Below are 17,055 nucleotides of genomic sequence, written 5' to 3'. Positions count from 1 at the left end.
ATCTATAAATTGACCCTGCAGTGAGCTTCACAACATCATCGCGCACCCAGCCACAGCTAATCGCTAGCAGTCCTTCGCTAGAAGTCGCGAATTTTGGATTCGCCCCAAATCCACTCTCCGCCACCGTAAACTCACCTCACCGCGGCTAGCCTTCCCCAGGTCTCCTCATTCCCTTCTCGTTCTTGTTCTAGCACCCTTATATGTTGGTGATGCTCCCCGACCCCTTTAATCGAACCAAACCGCCTCTGATCGCCGAGAACACAACACATTAGCCGCCATACTCTCGGTCTCCGTGGCCAGAGCTCCTCAGTTAGTCTTTGATGCAATTAGTTTGGGGGAAATGCCCCCTGGTCATGGTTTTGGTCTAGTCTTAGTCTCGGTGCCGGTCATCACCTCAATCGGTCGGTGCAGTGGCTCACCGGAGCGCGGCCGCGCGTGAACGTCGTCGGGGACTTGGCCGTGCGAAGAAATAGAAGTCGGAGGGGTTTTCTGTAAACCATCAGTGGCACAGAGAAACAGTAAACAAACCTAATTCGAGTTAGCTAATAAACCAATGGCTTCTGTGCAAAGCTGCCGCGGGCGCGCGCGCGTGGATGTGTTTCTGTTGTAGTTGGGCCGACTTGGACTGATTTCGGCCCAAGTCTGTTCATTGTTTTCCTTTTTCTATTTTTAGCCAGCTTTAGAAATTTGTAGAAAAATATAGAAAAATCCTAAAATTGTGAAACCAATTTTCCTAGGTTCATTATTTTCCCTAGAATTTAATAAAAATAGTTTTATGATTTTTAGAGGAAATAAGGAATTTTAGGGCATTTAAAATAGCTTAAAGAAATAATTCTGGATTTTTAAAAGATAAATGGTAATCCCAAAAATGCTCAAAATTTTTATATGAGTTCCTCATATTATTTAGAAGCCTTGGGTAGAATTTGGGTTGATTTGGACCTTGTTTGATCACCAAACCTCAAAACACCCCCCTGCCTTGTGAACTCCTTTACCTACTCCGGAAACCCTAAGTTCTCGGAGTTCCATGAAGGAAAGTTGTATTCAAGACTTAGATAATAAGTTTATATTATCTTTGCACCCTCATGAGCATCCCATGGCATCCATTCTTATACATATATATGGTTATGATTAGAACACGAAGAAGAAGTGGAAGCCACTGAAGAGCAAGCACCACCACCTTTGGAAACACAGGCTGAGAACTGTTTCTACTTTGATATTTGTGGATCTGAGCCTGACTCACCCATAAACAAAGGCAAGCCCCGGTGCATTTGCCACCCCCCTTGTATTTTAAAATCTTTCTCACTTGCTTGATGCACTAGGTGATAGGTGTTGATTGCTTAAACCAATTCCTGCATTACTTTCCTTGGAATTGAGTACTTTCCTTGATACCCTGTTTTACAAAAGGTTTTATTATGCTTAGTATTGCTCTAGCAAAACAAAAGGATTTGTTTTACAAAAGATGTTTGGCAAAGTGGGAGGGTTGTTTTCAAAATAAAACTTGATGGTGAATCCATCACGGCCGTGATGGATTCAACATCGGAAAAGATGTACCTCTGCCAGGTACCAACCTTTGGGGTTAAATGATTAAGCTGAGACCGGGCGGATGACTTGCACGAGAAAGAGAGTCTCGATGTAGTGTCTCCGTCTGAGTCGATTAAGGGCCATCTCGATGTAAGCCTGCTGACCGAGGACCCTTTAACTGGTCACATGCCTCATCATGGGTAAGCTTTGCCTCGGGTGGACTAAGGCCAGAATAAGATAACATGAAATGGGCGTGGAGCGGTGGCGAGAGTAGCGTGTACCCTCCGTGGCAAGAGGCTGGACGGTGGTGTATCTGTGCTCTCAGTTTACGTGAACCTGATCTGGTCTTAAGAAACTCGGTGGCGGGTTGACATATGCAAGGGTTAAGTGCTACATATGTCGTGTGATCGGAGATCCTCAGCTAAGTATAATCGATTCGGATCGCCGTACCTCCGCTGTTATGGAGACTTGGCCACTGACTTACACGTAGCAATCCAGTGAAGATGAAGGGTTGATAAGAAATTGGCTAGTGCAGGTCAAGTGATTGAACTAGGGTAGAAGAACTCTAGCTGTAGGTAATTTTACTTAACCTGACAATAAAATTGGATTTTAAGGATCCACTTTAGTAAGCAATTCTGCAAACAGAGTCTTTGAATATTGAAAAGCCTTACCTTGACTCCCATATATCCAGCATCCCCTTGAGAGTCTTTTCCTTAGTCGGGTAAGACTTGCTGAGTAATTCCATACTCAGGGTTTATTCCCCCGTTGTTTTTAGGTGAGGAGACAACAAACTTTTGTTGTTTTTGTACCAAGGTGGTGAAAAGTGAAGATAATCAAGAGTGAAGCTGCCAGAGGACCGGGTCCTCCTTAAAAACATTTATGTAAAGAACTTTATGGGAGGAGTTTTTACCTCCCAGGTATTGCAATAATACTCTTCAGCACTTTCTGGTCTGTACAAATAACTTACTCTTACTTTTAAATAAATGTAAGTTTATGTAATCACTTCCGCATTTCCGCATCTCCGATGAACATACTGTCTGTCAGACGGGTGAAACGTTCCTGGAAAGGTAAGGATAAAGATACCGAACTTGTCAAGTAATTCAGGAACATCTACAGGGTTGTCTGATGTCTGGTGGACAAGGACAACTGTAGGTGGGCCTAATGACTTGGGAGGTTCCGTCACAGCTGGTATCGGAGCGTAGCCCTTCTTGGCAGCTCTTATGTAGCATCTTCAAAAAGATTTTCTTAGACTTATCTAGAAAAATTTCTTCTCTTCTTACCTAAGTATTTCTGAAGAGTTTATTTCAAAGACCAGATAGGAAGAGTGCAATGTATAGAAGGTTGAATCAACTAAGGTTGATTCTGTAATTTTTCATGCATCATGCTAAGAATTGTACTAATAATGTTTCCCCTTAGAAAATGCCGCCGCGTACAAGGAAGATAGCACGAAAGCATATTGGACCTATCGGTGTACCTCGACACCAACTTGCCCCACGGGAGCAAGATAGCAGTAGCGGGAGCAACGATCCAATTGGTGATCTCGAAGCTCGCGTGAATCAACTTCAAGCAGAGTTACAACGCAGGACCAATTTATGGGTTGCAGACGGTGACCGAATAAATGAATTAAGAAGTTACATCCGCACCCTGCAAGATCAACTTGCTGATCGAGATCTGGCACTTGATTGGGCAGTACAGTCTCGTTCAGTAGCTTGGGCTAAGGAAGCGAAGGCTCGAGCACGAGTCAACGAACTTAGCACTGCTATTGACAACTTGCAGGTATATTGCAATACTTTACATGAGGAAGTTCATGTACTGTATTCGCAATTACACCCACATGTCCCTGCGGATCCTGTCAGGTCAGAAGTCGGACCCTCGCATAATGCGGGAGAAGCGCTTGGTGGCGAGTTAGACCTTTTTAGGCCCCCTCCTTCTATGAGGCTGGTCGACGTATGGTCTCCCACACCTGACGAAGAAGCTGCTAAGAGCAATCAGAAGCAGGAGTAGTAGTATAGCTTGTAGAAATAGAAGTAGTATGTTGTTTAATAGGTTGAACTCTTGTATAATGGGTAATGTATCCTGTTGTATAACATCGAGTCTGTATCATTACTTTTTATAGTAATGTAAAATGGAAGGTTTCTCTGGCATATTATGTTTACTTCAAATGTTCTTTGCCTCAGATGCCTACCAGGACTCGAGGACAGGATGCAGCAGGAACTTCTGGGGGAAGGGATGTTACCCTAAATCCACCTCCGGTTCCTCCCACATTGGCCGAGGCGATTGCCGCCTTGGTAAACGCAACAACAGACAATACCCGCTTTCTTAGAGAAATGGCGGGCCAACAATTCCAGCAGCAGGGTGGAAGGGGTTATCAGCAAGGCCCCCGTGAAACCACATATCTGGATTTCTCTGAAACCCGTCCACCACTATTTGTTAAGGCTGAGGACCCGTTGGAAGCTGATGAGTGGATACGGGTTATTGAACAAAAATTTGGTCTTCTCCGCTGTTCAGAGACACAGAAGCCGTTGTTCGCAGCGCAACAACTACGCGGCCCTGCCAGTACTTGGTGGGGAAATTTTGTGACTATTCAACCTGCCAACCATCAAGTCACATGGGAAGAATTTAAAGTGGCCTTCCGCGAGCACTACATACCCGAAGGTGTTCTGCATATGAAGCAAGAAGAGTTCATGAAGCTGAAACAAGGAGGAGATACCGTCAATCAATATCTCAACAAGTTCAATCACCTATCGCAGTATGCCATCGATCAGGTGAATACTGATTTAAAGAAAAAGAACTGCTTTATGAGGGGTCTGAATGATCGATTGCAGAGAAAAATGGCCACCTGCATAGATCTCACGTATGGAAAGGCTGTCAGCACAGCCCTATCTGTTGAAGTAAAATATGCAGGTTCCAGGAAGAATAAGGGATTTGGTGGTGAGAAGCCTAATCAGGGCCAGGCAAAGAGGCAACGGTTTGTGATCCGGCCTTCTAGCCAAAATCGCTCTTTTTCTCGTCCGCCCTCATTCCCTTTCAAGCAGCCAATCATTATTCGCCCCAACAATGCCCCCACTACCCCAAATCAGCCGGGTGCCCCGGGCACTCGATTCCCTGCTTTGCCCAGCTCCTCAACTGGGTGTTTTAATTGTGGCAAGTCTGGACATTTTATCAAAGACTGCCCATATCCCAAGCAGAATCAATCAAATGCTCAGCAAGGATCTAGGAAGTCAGCTCAGCCCAAGGGAAATAATGTGGGGAAGAATGCAAAGAAGACGGGGCGGGTATACTATACTCAAGTGGCCACTACACCGGAAGGAGAACCGGTGATGATGGGTACGTTTCTCGTGGCCAGTCACCCTGCAATTATTCTTTTTGATTCTGGTGCTTCACATACATTTATTAGCAAGAAGTTTGTGGAGCAACATCACATTTCATGTCATGAATCAAAAGAAGGGTTTAAAATTCATTCACCTGGGGGATACATTTTTACTAGAGAAATGGCCTATGAAGTGCCAGTAACAATGGTCGGACGGAACTTTCCTGCTAACATGATTGTTCTGAAAGGCCAGGATATAGATGTGATTTTGGGTATGAATTGGTTAACCCAACACAAGGCAATTCTCAACACTGAACTCAGAACCGTCAGGTTGAGCTATAATCAAGAAGAGATTCTTTTGTCTCTCCCCGTAACCAATCCAGCCAAAGCTTCTGGTAGAATATATGAAGCCATTGTACCGGAGATCAAGGATATTCCGGTAGTATGTGAGTTTCTAGATGTATTTCCGGAAGATTTGCCTGGACTGCCCCCGGAAAGAGATGTAGAATTTGTAATTGAGCTAAATCCCGGTACGGCTCCATCTCCCAAAGATCGTACCGTATGCCCCCTAATGAGTTGGCGGAATTGAAGATTCAATTACAAGATCTACTGAATAAGGGATTCATCCGGCCAAGCTCGTCTCCATGGGGTTGCCCCGCCATTTTTGTTAAGAAGAAGGACCAAATCTTACGAATGTGCGTGGATTATTGACCCCTGAATGAGGTCACCATCAAGAACAAGTACCCTCTTCCAAGGATCGACATCTTATTTGATCAACTGACTGGAGCGAGGGTATTTTCCAAAATTGATCTCAGGTCAGGCTATCACCAAATCCTTATTCGGCCCGAGGATATACCGAAGACCGCGTTTACTACGCGGTATGGTTTATTTGAATATTTGGTAATGTCCTTTGGGCTAACAAATGCTCCTGCCCATTTCACTTATTTGATGAACTCGGTGTTCATGCCCGAGTTGGACAAGTTCGTGGTGGTCTTCATCGACGATATCTTGATATATTCTAAAAATGAAGAGGAGCATGCTCAACATTTGCGGATTGTATTAACGCGCCTGAGGGAACATCAGTTGTATGCCAAGTTCAACAAGTGCGCGTTCTGGCTGGAGGAAATTCAATTTTTGGGGCACGTGTTATCTGCCAAGGGAATTGCGGTAGATCCTAGCAAAGTCAAGGATATTCTAGAGTGGAAACCCCCAACCACTGTTCACCAAGTCCGGAGTTTTCTTGGACTAGCTGGATATTATCGCAGATTCATACCAGATTTTTCCAAGCTTGTGAAGCCAATCACAAGTTTATTGAAGAATGACATTAAATTCAATTGGTCTTCTAAGTGTAATGAAGCTTTTGAGCAATTGAAGACATTATTAACCACTGCTCCGGTATTGGCTCAACCGGACATCACCAAACCTTTTGACGTATATTGTGATGCGTCTGGCAGTGGACTCGGCTGTGTATTAATGCAAGAGGGCCGAGTAATTGCATATGCTTCAAGGCAGTTGCGCCGACATGAGGAGCATTACCCAACTCATGATCTGGAGCTAGCTGCTGTGGTTCATGCCCTGAAAATTTGGCGTCACTATCTGCTGGGAAATATCTGTCATATTTATACAGATCATAAAAGCTTGAAGTATATCTTCACCCAGTCAGAATTGAATATGAGGCAAAGACGATGGCTTGAGCTTATTAAGGACTATGAATTGGAAATTCACTATCACCCAGGCAAAGCCAATGTTGTGGCAGATGCACTGAGCCGTAAGGCTTCTTGCCACTGTATTATGGTGAAAACCTCTGACAACACTTTATGCCAAGAGATGGAAAAGCTAAACCTGGGGATGGTCCAACAAGGAACTCTGAATCAGCTAAAGCTTGAGTCAATCATTTTGCAAAGGATAATTGATGCTCAAAAGGATAATCTGGGTATGAAGCACATACGGGAGAAAATAAGGGCTGGAACGGCCAAATGTTTCAAAGAAGACGATCAAGGTGTGCTATGGTTCAATAACCGCATAGTAGTGCCAAAGCATGAAGAACTCCGCCAGCAAATTTTAGATGAAGCGCATCTTAGTCGCTATTCTATTCATCCGGGAAGCACTAAGATGTATCACGATCTAAAGCAGTATTACTGGTGGACGAAGATGAAAATTGAAATTGCACGCTATGTGGCTAAGTGCGACACTTGCAGACGTGTCAAAGCCATACACATGAAAACTGCTGGTCCATTACAATCTTTGCCGATCCCAACATGGAAATGGGAAGATATAAGTATGGACTTTATCGTGGGATTGCCTAGGACTGCAAAAGGATATGATTCTATCTGGGTTATCGTTGATCGGCTTACGAAGATTGCTCACTTTTTACCGGTCAAGACGAATTACCTGGTTACTGTCTATGCCCAATTGTACATTGCTCGTATTCTTAGTCTGCATGGTGTTCCGAAGACCATTATGTCGGATCGTGGGTCCCAATTTGTAGCCAAGTTTTGGGAAGCACTTCACAATTCCTTGGGTACTAAGTTGCTCCATAGTTCGGCATATCATCCACAAACCAGTGGACAGACTGAGAGGATTAATCAAGTGCTCGAAGATATGTTGCGAGCATGTGTCCTGGATTTCTCACCAAAATGGGACGAATGTTTGCCTTTGGCGGAGTTTTCATACAATAATAGTTATCAAGAAAGTATCAAGATGGCACCTTTTGAAGCTTTATATGGGCAACGGTGTCGAACTCCGCTAAATTGGTCTGAACCTGGAGAAAGGTATTTCTTTAGGCCTGATATAGTGAAGGAGGCCGAGGAAAAGGTTCAGAAAATTATTCGTATTCTTAAGAAAGCCCAAGCCCGGCAGAAGGGTTATGCAGACAAACGGCGAATGCCCTTGTATTTTCTTGAAGGGGACTATGTTTACTTGAAGGTTTCACCAATGAAGGGAGTATCGCGTTTCGGGATAAAAGGAAAGCTTGCACCCAGGTACATTGGTCCATTTCCTATCCTTCAAAGATATGGGCCAGTAGCGTATCGACTTCAACTTCCCGAAACATTGTCTGCTGTACATAATGTGTTCCATGTGTCGCAATTGAAGAAGTGTCTTCGGGTTCCTGATCGAACCATTGAAGTGACAGATGTTGTCCTGGAACCAGACTTAACATACTTGGAACATCCTATTCGAGTTCTGGATCAAAAGGACAGGGTTACCCGGAGAAAGACTCTCAAGTTCTATAAGATACAATGGAACCAACATTCTGAAGAAGAGGCTACATGGGAAACTCAAGACTTTTTAGATAAGAATTTCCCAGGCTTTCTAGCCTCATGTAATTTGTAAAGTATAATTAGTGTTGTAATAAAGAAGTGACCCCCACACCACCCCTGCCTTGTACCAGAAATAAGGGAATAAAGATGTGACACATTTCCTTTTCCATTACTCCCCCTAGGACTTTAAATCTTGGGACGAGATTCTTTTATGAGGGGAAGGATGTAACACCCTTGGTGTTACTGTAACTAAAACTTGAGCATGGCATCATAAGCATTGACATTGCATATGTTTGATACACCTAGAGTGCATTCATTAGGTAAAAATTTCAAACAAGTGTATTGTTTTTGGTGTTTTGCAAATAGGACCCTGGATAGGGAACCTAACCCTAAATAAGGCTCAAAGGGAGTAAAACTTAAACCAAGATGAGAAAACCTAAAGGCTTTAGGGAAAGAGTCATAAAATGTCCCCAAAAACAAAGTTGAATCACATTTATACCCCTGGGATACCAATAATCTCAATTAGAACCCTGGAAAACCCTAAATCCAAACCCTAGGGACCTATGTGCAAAATTAGTCCACTTTTGGACTAAAGTGCAAAAACCAAGTCAAATAAGTATTTTAAGTCATTTGGTTCACAAATGTGTGGACTTGTAAGCCAAACATTGGATTTTGGACTTAAATGCAAAATGGACCTCAATTAGGTTCCATTCTAAGTCTGAATTTCAGTGTATTGTGCTCATCTTTGAGACTTTGTAACTTCTAAACAAAAGAGATTTTGCCCTAGGTCACCACATCAAAATTGTAGCCCAATTATAGGAGAACAATTTTGCTGAAGAGAGCAAACCATGTTCTTGTGAGAATATTGGAGATAATCAAGCCTAAAGATTGGCTGTCAGGCTGATTCAGTCTGAAATTCAGAGGTTCAGTGTAATGGAGCCAACTTTGAGTATGAATTCAACCTTAATCTAGTACTCAAATGTGTTCAAGCCCTATAGTCGAATTGTAGCTGGTCTATAACTCTGCAACTTTGCTACAGAAAGATGATGAAGTTCTTATGAAAAATCTGGAGAAAGATTGCTTGGAAAATGCTCTGTCAGACACACTGAATAAGCCTCCGATGGTACAGTGATCTGCTATAGATCAGATCGCCAGCGCGACTGACCCACCGCCGGTGACCCCCCCCCCCCCCGCCGTGATTCGCGTCGTCGGCGTCATGATTCACGCTCGGGGTAAGTTGATAACATCGCGGGGTCAAAAGATCGTCGTCGCCGTTGAGCTGGAAGCCACCCCGATCGGCCATGGTACCCCTCCCCTTTGCTCACCGCCGTTGATAAAGCCGCTCGCCGCCGTCGTGCCATCTCTGTGCCCGCCGCGTGTCCGAGCCTTTCCACGGCACCGCTGTGATTCCCTACTGCCGTCCCATCATCGCCGATGAGCTCGCCACGGCTGGGAACACGTAACCACGACGCCAGACTTCTTCCTCATCTCCGGCCGCCTCCGCTATCCGCTCAAATTAAGCGCCACCGCCCCGGGGATCTATAAATTGACCCCGCAGTGAGCTTCACAACATCATCGTGCACCCAGCCACAACTAATCGCTAGCAGTCCTTCGCTAGAAGTCGCGAATTTTGGATTCGCCCCAAATCCACTCTCCGCCACCGTAAACTCACCTCACCGCGGCCAGCCTTCCCCAGGTCTGCTCATTCCCTTCTCGTTCTTGTTCTAGCACCCTTACATGTTGGTGATGCTCCCCGACCCCTTTAATCGAACCAAACCGCCTCTGATCGCTGGGAACACAACACATTAGCCGCCATACTCTCGGTCTCCATGGCCAGAGCTCCTCAGTTAGTCTTTGATGCAATTAGTTTGGGGGAAATGCCCCCCTGGTCATGGATTTGGTCTAGTCTTAGTCTCGGCGTCGGTCATCGCCTCAATCGGCTGGTGCAGTGGCTCACCGGAGCGTGGCCGCGCGTGAACGTCGTCGGGGACTTGGCCGTGCGAAGAAATAGAAGTCGGAGGGGTTTTCTGTAAACCGTCAGTGGCACAGAGAAACAGTAAACAAACCTAATTCGAGTTAGCTAATAAACCAAGGGCCTCTGTGCAAAGATGCCGCGGGCGCGCGCGCGTGGATGTGTTTCTGTTGTAGTTGGGCCGACTTGGACTGATTTCGGCCCAAGTCTGTTCATTGTTTTCCTTTTTCTATTTTTAGCCAGCTTTAGAAATCTATAGAAAAATGTAGAAAAATCCTAAAATTGTGAAACCAATTTTCCTAGGTTCATTATTTTCCCTAGAATTTAATAAAAATAGTTTTATGATTTTTAGAGGAAATAAGGAATTTTAGGGCATTTAAAACAGCTTAAAGAAATAATTCTGGATTTTTAAAAGATAAATGGTAATCCCAAAAATGCTCAAAATTTTTATATGAGTTCCTCATATTATTTAGAAGCCTTGGGTAGAATTTGGGTTGATTTGGACCTTGTTTGATCACCAAACCTCAAAACACCCCCCTGCCCTGTGAACTCCTTTACCTACTCCGGAAACCCTAAGTTCTCGGAGTTCTGTGATGGAAAGTTGTATTCAAGACTTAGATAATAAGTTTATATTATCTTTGCACCCTCATGAGCATCCCATGGCATCCATTCTTATACATATATATGGTTATGATTAGAACACGAAGAAGAAGTGGAAGCCACTGAAGAGCAAGCACCACCACCTTTGGAAACACAGGCTGAGAACTGTTTCTACTTCGATATTTGTGGATCTGAGCCTGACTCACCCATAAACAAAGGCAAGCCCCGGTGCATTTGCCACCCCCCTTGTATTTTAAAATATTTCTCACTTGCTTGATGCACTAGGTGATAGGTGTTGATTGCTTAAACCAATTCCTGCATTACTTTCCTTGGAATTGAGTACTTTCCTTGATACCCTGTTTTACAAAAGGTTTTATTATGCTTAGTATTGCTCTAGCAAAACAAAAGGATTTGTTTTACAAAAGATGTTTGGCAAAGTGGGAGGGTTGTTTTCAAAATAAAACTTGATGGTGAATCCATCACGGCCGTGATGGATTCAACATCGGAAAAGATGTACCTCTGCCAGGTACCAACCTTTGGGGTTAAATGATTAAGCTGAGACCGGGCGGGTGACTTGCACGAGAAAGAGAGTCTCGGTGTAGTGTCTCCGTCTGAGTCGATTAAGGGCCGTCTCGATGTAAGCCTGCTGACCGAGGACCCTTTAACTGGTCACATGCCTCGTCATGGGTAAGCTTTGCCTCGGGTGGACTAAGGCCAGAATAAGATAACACGAAATGGGCGTGGAGCGGTGGCGAGACTAGCGTGTACCCTCCGTGGCAAGAGGCTGGACGGTGGTGTATCTGTGCTCTCGGTTTACGTGAACCTTATCTGGTCTTAAGAAACTCGGTGGCGGGTTGACATATGCAAGGGTTAAGTGCTACATATGTCGTGTGATCAGAGATCCTCAGCTGAGTATAATCGATTCGGATCGCCGTACCTCCACGGTTATGGAGACTTGGCCACTGACTTACACGTAGCAATCCAGTGAAGATGAAGGGTTGATAAGAAATTGGCTAGTGCAGGTCAAGTGATTGAACTAGGGTAGAAGAACTCTAGCTGCAGGTAATTTTACTTAACCTAACAATAAAATTGGATTTTAAGGATCCACTTTAGTAAGCAATTCTGCAAACAGAGTCTTTGAATATTGAAAAGCCTTACCTTGACTCCCATATATCCAGCATCCCCTTGAGAGTCTTTTCCTTAGTCGGGTAAGACTTGCTGAGTAATTCCATACTCAGGGTTTATTCCCCCGTTGTTTTTAGGTGAGGAGACAACAAACTTTTGTTGTTTTTGTACCAAGGTGATGAAAAGTGAAGATAATCAAGAGTGAAGCTGCCGGAGGACTGGGTCCTCCTTAAAAACATTTATGTAAAGAACTTTATGGGAGGAGTTTTTACCTCCCAGGTATTGTAATAATACTCTTCAGCACTTTCTGGTCTGTACAAATAACTTACTCTTACTTTTAAATAAATGTAAGTTTATGTAATCACTTCCGCATTTCCGCATCTCCGATGAACATACTGTCTGTCAGACGGGTGAAACATTCCTGGAAAGGTAAGGATAAAGATACCAAACTTGTCAAGTAATTCAGGAACATCTACAGGGTTGTCTGATGTCTGGTGGACAAGGACAACTGTAGGTGGGCCTAATGACTTGGGAGGTTCCGTCACACATACCATGCTCTTGGGGCTTACTTAAGTGCATAGAGCGTCTTAGAGAGCTTATACACGTAGTCGGGATACCTGTCATCCTCAAAGCCAGGGGGTTGTTCTACGTATACCTCCTCCTTGATTGGCCCATTGAGGAAAGTGCTCTTTATGTCCATTTGAAACAGCCTAAAAGAGTGGTGAGCGGCATAGGCTAATAATATTCGAATAGACTCTAGCCTAGCCACAGGAGCAAAAGTCTCCTCAAAATCCAAACCTGCGACTTGGGCATAACCTTTTGCCACAAGTCGAGCCTTGTTTCTTGTCACCACCCCGTGCTCGTCTTGCTTGTTGCGGAACACCCACTTGGTTCCCACAATGTTTTGCTTTGGACGTGGCACCAGGCTCCAAACTTCATTTCTCTTGAAGTTGTTGAGTTCTTCCTGCATGGCCAACACCCAGTCCGGATCCTGCAAGGCCTCTTCTACCCTAAAAGGCTCAATAGAAGAGACAAACGAGTAGTGCTCACAAAAATTAGTTAAGCGTGAGCGAGTAGTTACTCCCTTGCTGATATCGCCCAGAATCTGATCGACGGGGTGATGTCTTTGGATCGTTGCTCGGACTTGAGTTGGAGGGACCCGTGGTGCTTCTTCCTCCATTGCTTGGTCTTCTTGTGCTCCCCCTTGATCATGCCCTTCTTCTTGTGGTACCTATTTATCGTCTTGAGTTGGGGGATGCACCATCATGGAGGAAGATGTCTGATCTTGCTCCTGTTGTTCCTGTGGTCGCACATCACTTATTGCTGTCGTGCGCATTGCGGCCGTCGGAACTTCATCTTCATCTATGTTATCAAGATCAACTTGCTCTCTTGGAGAGCCATTAGTCTCATCAAATACAACATCGCCAGAAACTTCAACCAATCCTGATGATTTGTTGAAGACCCTATACGCCTTTGTATTTGAGTCATACCCTAGTAAAAACCCTTCTACTGCCTTGGGAGCAAATTTAGAATGTCTACCTTTCTTCACCAGAATGTAGCATTTGCTCCCAAATACACGAAAGTAAGAGACATTGGGTTTGTTACCGGTAAGGAGTTCATAGGAGGTCTTCTTTAGGAGGCGATGCAGGTAGAGCCGGTTTATGGCGTGGCAGGCTGTGTTCACAGCTTCCGACCAAAACCGCTCGGGCGTCTTAAACTCTCCAAGCATCGTTCTCGCCATGTCGATTAGCGTCCTGTTCTTCCTCTCTACTACACCGTTTTGCTGTGGTGTGTAGGGAGCGGAGAACTCATGCTTGATGCCTTCCTCCTCAAGATACTCCTCAACTTGCAGATTCTTGAACTCGGACCCGTTGTCGCTCCTTATCTTTTTCACCTTTAGCTCAAATTCGTTTTGAGCCCTTCTTAGAAAGCGCTTTAGGGTCCCTTGGGTTTCTGATTTGTCCTACAAAAAGAACACCCAAGTGAAGCGGGAAAAGTCATCAACAATTACAAGACCATACTTACTTCCCCCGATGCTGAGGCAGGCAACGGGTCCAAAGAGGTCCATGTGAAGAAGCTCCAGTGGTCTTGATGTTGTCATCACGTTCTTGCTGTGATGAGTGCTTCCCACCTGTTTCTCTACCTGACATGCTACACAGGGTCTGTCTTTCTCAAAACAGATATTGGTTAGTCCTAACACATGTTCTCCCTTTAGAAGTTTATGAAGGTTCTTCATCCCAACATGTGCTAGACGGTGATGCCAAAGCCAGCCCATACTAGTCTTAGCCATTAAGCATGCATCTAGATCGGCATTCTCTTTCGAAAAATCAACTAAATAGAGCTTGCCATCTAATGCACCCTTAAAAGCTAATGAACCATCACTCCTTCTAAAGACAGATACATCAACATTTGTAAACAAACAATTGTAACCCATGTGGCACAATTGACTTACAGACAGAAGGTTGTATCCTAGCAACTCTACTAAAAATACATTTGAAATGGAGTGCTCGCTTGTGATGGCTATCTTTCCCAAACCTTTGACCTTGCCTTGATTCCCATCTCCAAATATGATTGTATCCTGGAAATCCTTATTCTCGACATAGGAGGTGAACATCTTCTTCTCCCCCATCATGTGGTTTGTGCATCCGCTGTCGATAATCCAGCTTGAGCCCCCGGATGCATAAACCTACAAGGCAATTTAAGCTTAGGTTTTAGGTACCCAACTCTTGTTGGGTCCTACAAGGTTAGTCACAATAACTTTTGGAACCCAAATACAAGTCTTGTCTCCCTTGCATTTGGATCCTAATTTTCTAGCCACTACTTTTGTATTTTTGCATGTAAGTACAAAAGAAGTATTGCAAGCATGATAAGTAGTAGAGGGTTTATTGCACATTTTTCTAGGAGCATGAGACACAACATGATTTCTCCTAGGCCTACTTCTACCATAATCATGAGTGGAGCTAGAAGCAAACATAGCATTTGAATCATAATAAGCAGCATGATCATAACTCCTATGAGAATGACTAGCAATTTTCCTATCATAAATAAAGGCATGATTCCTTTGAGAACTACTAGCCATAGGGGCCTTCCCTTTCTCCTTGTTGAGAATAGGAGTCCTTTGGCTTGTTAAGTTCTTGGCTTTCTTTTGAAAACCAAGTCCATCCTTAATTGAGGGGTGTCTACCAACGGTATAGACATCCCTAGCAAATTTCAATTTATCAAAATCAACTTTGCAAGTCTTAAGTTGAGCATTAAGACTTGCCACCTCATTGTTCAATTTAGTAATAGAAGCAAGATGTTCATCACAAGTATCAACATCAAAATCCTTACATCTATTACAAATAACAACATGCTCTACACATGAACTAGTTTTGTTGACTTCCTCTAGCTTAGCATTTAATTCATCATTTAAACTCCTTAAACTAGAGACAGATTAATGGCAAGCAGATAACTCAGAGGATAGCATTTCATTTCTCTTAATTTCTAAAGCAAGAGATTTTTGCACACTAACAAATTTGTCATGTTCCTCATATAAAATATCCTCTTGCTTTTCTAGTAGTCTATCTTTTTCATTGAGAGCATCGATTAATTCATTAATTTTTTTCTACTTTAGCTCGATCTAACCCCTTAAATAAATCCGAGTAATCTATCTCATCATCAGAAGATTCCTCATCGCTAGAAGGAGTGTACTTGGGGGTATCTCGAATGTGTACCTTCTTTTCCTTGGCCATAAGGCATGTATGGCGTTCGTTGGGGAAGAGTGAGGACTTGTCGAAGGTCGAGGCAGCAAGCCCTTCGTCGTTGGAGTCTGATGAAGAGCAGTCAGAATCCCATTCCTTCCTAGATGCGCCTCGCCCTTCGCTTTCCTGTAATTCTTCTTCTTTTCCTTCTTCCCATGTCTTTCTTGTGCCTGGCCATTTTTATTATCGGGACATTGAGCAATAAAGTGACCAGTCTTACCGCATTTGAAGCAGGAGCGCTTTCCCCTTATTTTGTTCTTGTTGGGGTACTCCTTACATCCTTTAAGCGTGGTTTTGAAGCGCTTGATGATAAGCGCCATTTCATCCTCGTTGAGACCGGCAGCCTCCACTTGTGCTACCTTGCTTGGTAGCGCCTCCTTGCTGCTTGTTGCCTTGAGAGCAATGGGCCGCGACTCGTAGATGGGCACTGGACCGTTTAAGGCGTCATCTACATATCTTGCCTCCTTAACCATCATGCGCCCGCTTATGAATTTTCCGAGGATCTCCTCAGGCGTCATTTTGGTGTACCTGGGGTTTTCACGAATAAGATTCACAAGATGGGGATCAATTATAGTAAATGACCTTAGCATGAGTCAGACGACATCATGATCTGTCCATCTTGTGCTTCCATAGCTTCGTATCTTGTTGACCAGGGTCTTGAGCCTGTTGTAGGTCTGAGTTGGCTTCTCTCCCCTGATCATCGCTGTCAGAGAGGAAATCTCCGGCCGGGTGGCAGAATGAACCCGCCCTAAATCCTAAGATGAGGAGGGGCCTAAGCGTTTTGCTTGTTGCGAGATTTGGGAATGAACACACAAGAACACGCAAGAGTTTAGAGTGGTTCGGGCCACTAGAGCATAATACCCTACTCCACTGTGTGTTGTATTGCTTGTGAGCTTGAGTTGTGCCTAGGATGGCTTGAGTATGAATTGGGTCTGAGTATGAATCGCAGTGTGTCCTCCCTTTTATAATCTAAGGGGGGCACGTACAAGGGTGCTGAGCCCCGACATGTGGGCCCAGGGACATAACGGATGTAAGGAACTACTGCTTGGAGCAACTAATGCTAGTCGCCAGCACAATCTTCCTTGCGCCCTGATATCCGTGATCTGCGTAGCATTGGCGTGCAGGGGAAGCTTCCCTGGCAACGTATGAGTGATGATGGATGTGCACAGTGCACTTCGCAGCACGGGCGTACTGTTTAGCAATGGAACGGATAGGCACGCCGCCTGCAGGATGGCCTGGACGCCACCTGCCAGCTGAGTGGACAGGACACATTAAATGCTGAAGGGGCACATCGCCTGTCAGTGGGATAGTCAGGCGGCGCATCTTCTCTGCAATAAATGCAGAGACAGCGCGGCCTAGAGGCCTTACGTCAGGCTCCGCCCGCTGGCTTACATCACATGTGGTAGGCCACATGGCAGCATTGGGTCTCCGCCTGGGCGGGGAGCAGTAGCGTTATGCGGGCAGGTCCGCGCCAGGCTGGGCCTGGACACATGTCGGCACCGGACCCCTGCCTGAGCAAGGCATGGG

This window comes from Zea mays, chromosome 3 (genome assembly GCF_902167145.1).
Source record: "Zea mays cultivar B73 chromosome 3, Zm-B73-REFERENCE-NAM-5.0, whole genome shotgun sequence".
NCBI classification, from domain to species: Eukaryota; Viridiplantae; Streptophyta; class Magnoliopsida; order Poales; family Poaceae; genus Zea; species Zea mays.
The sequence above is the reverse complement of the archived record's forward strand: the minus strand, read 5'-3'. Positions refer to the sequence as shown.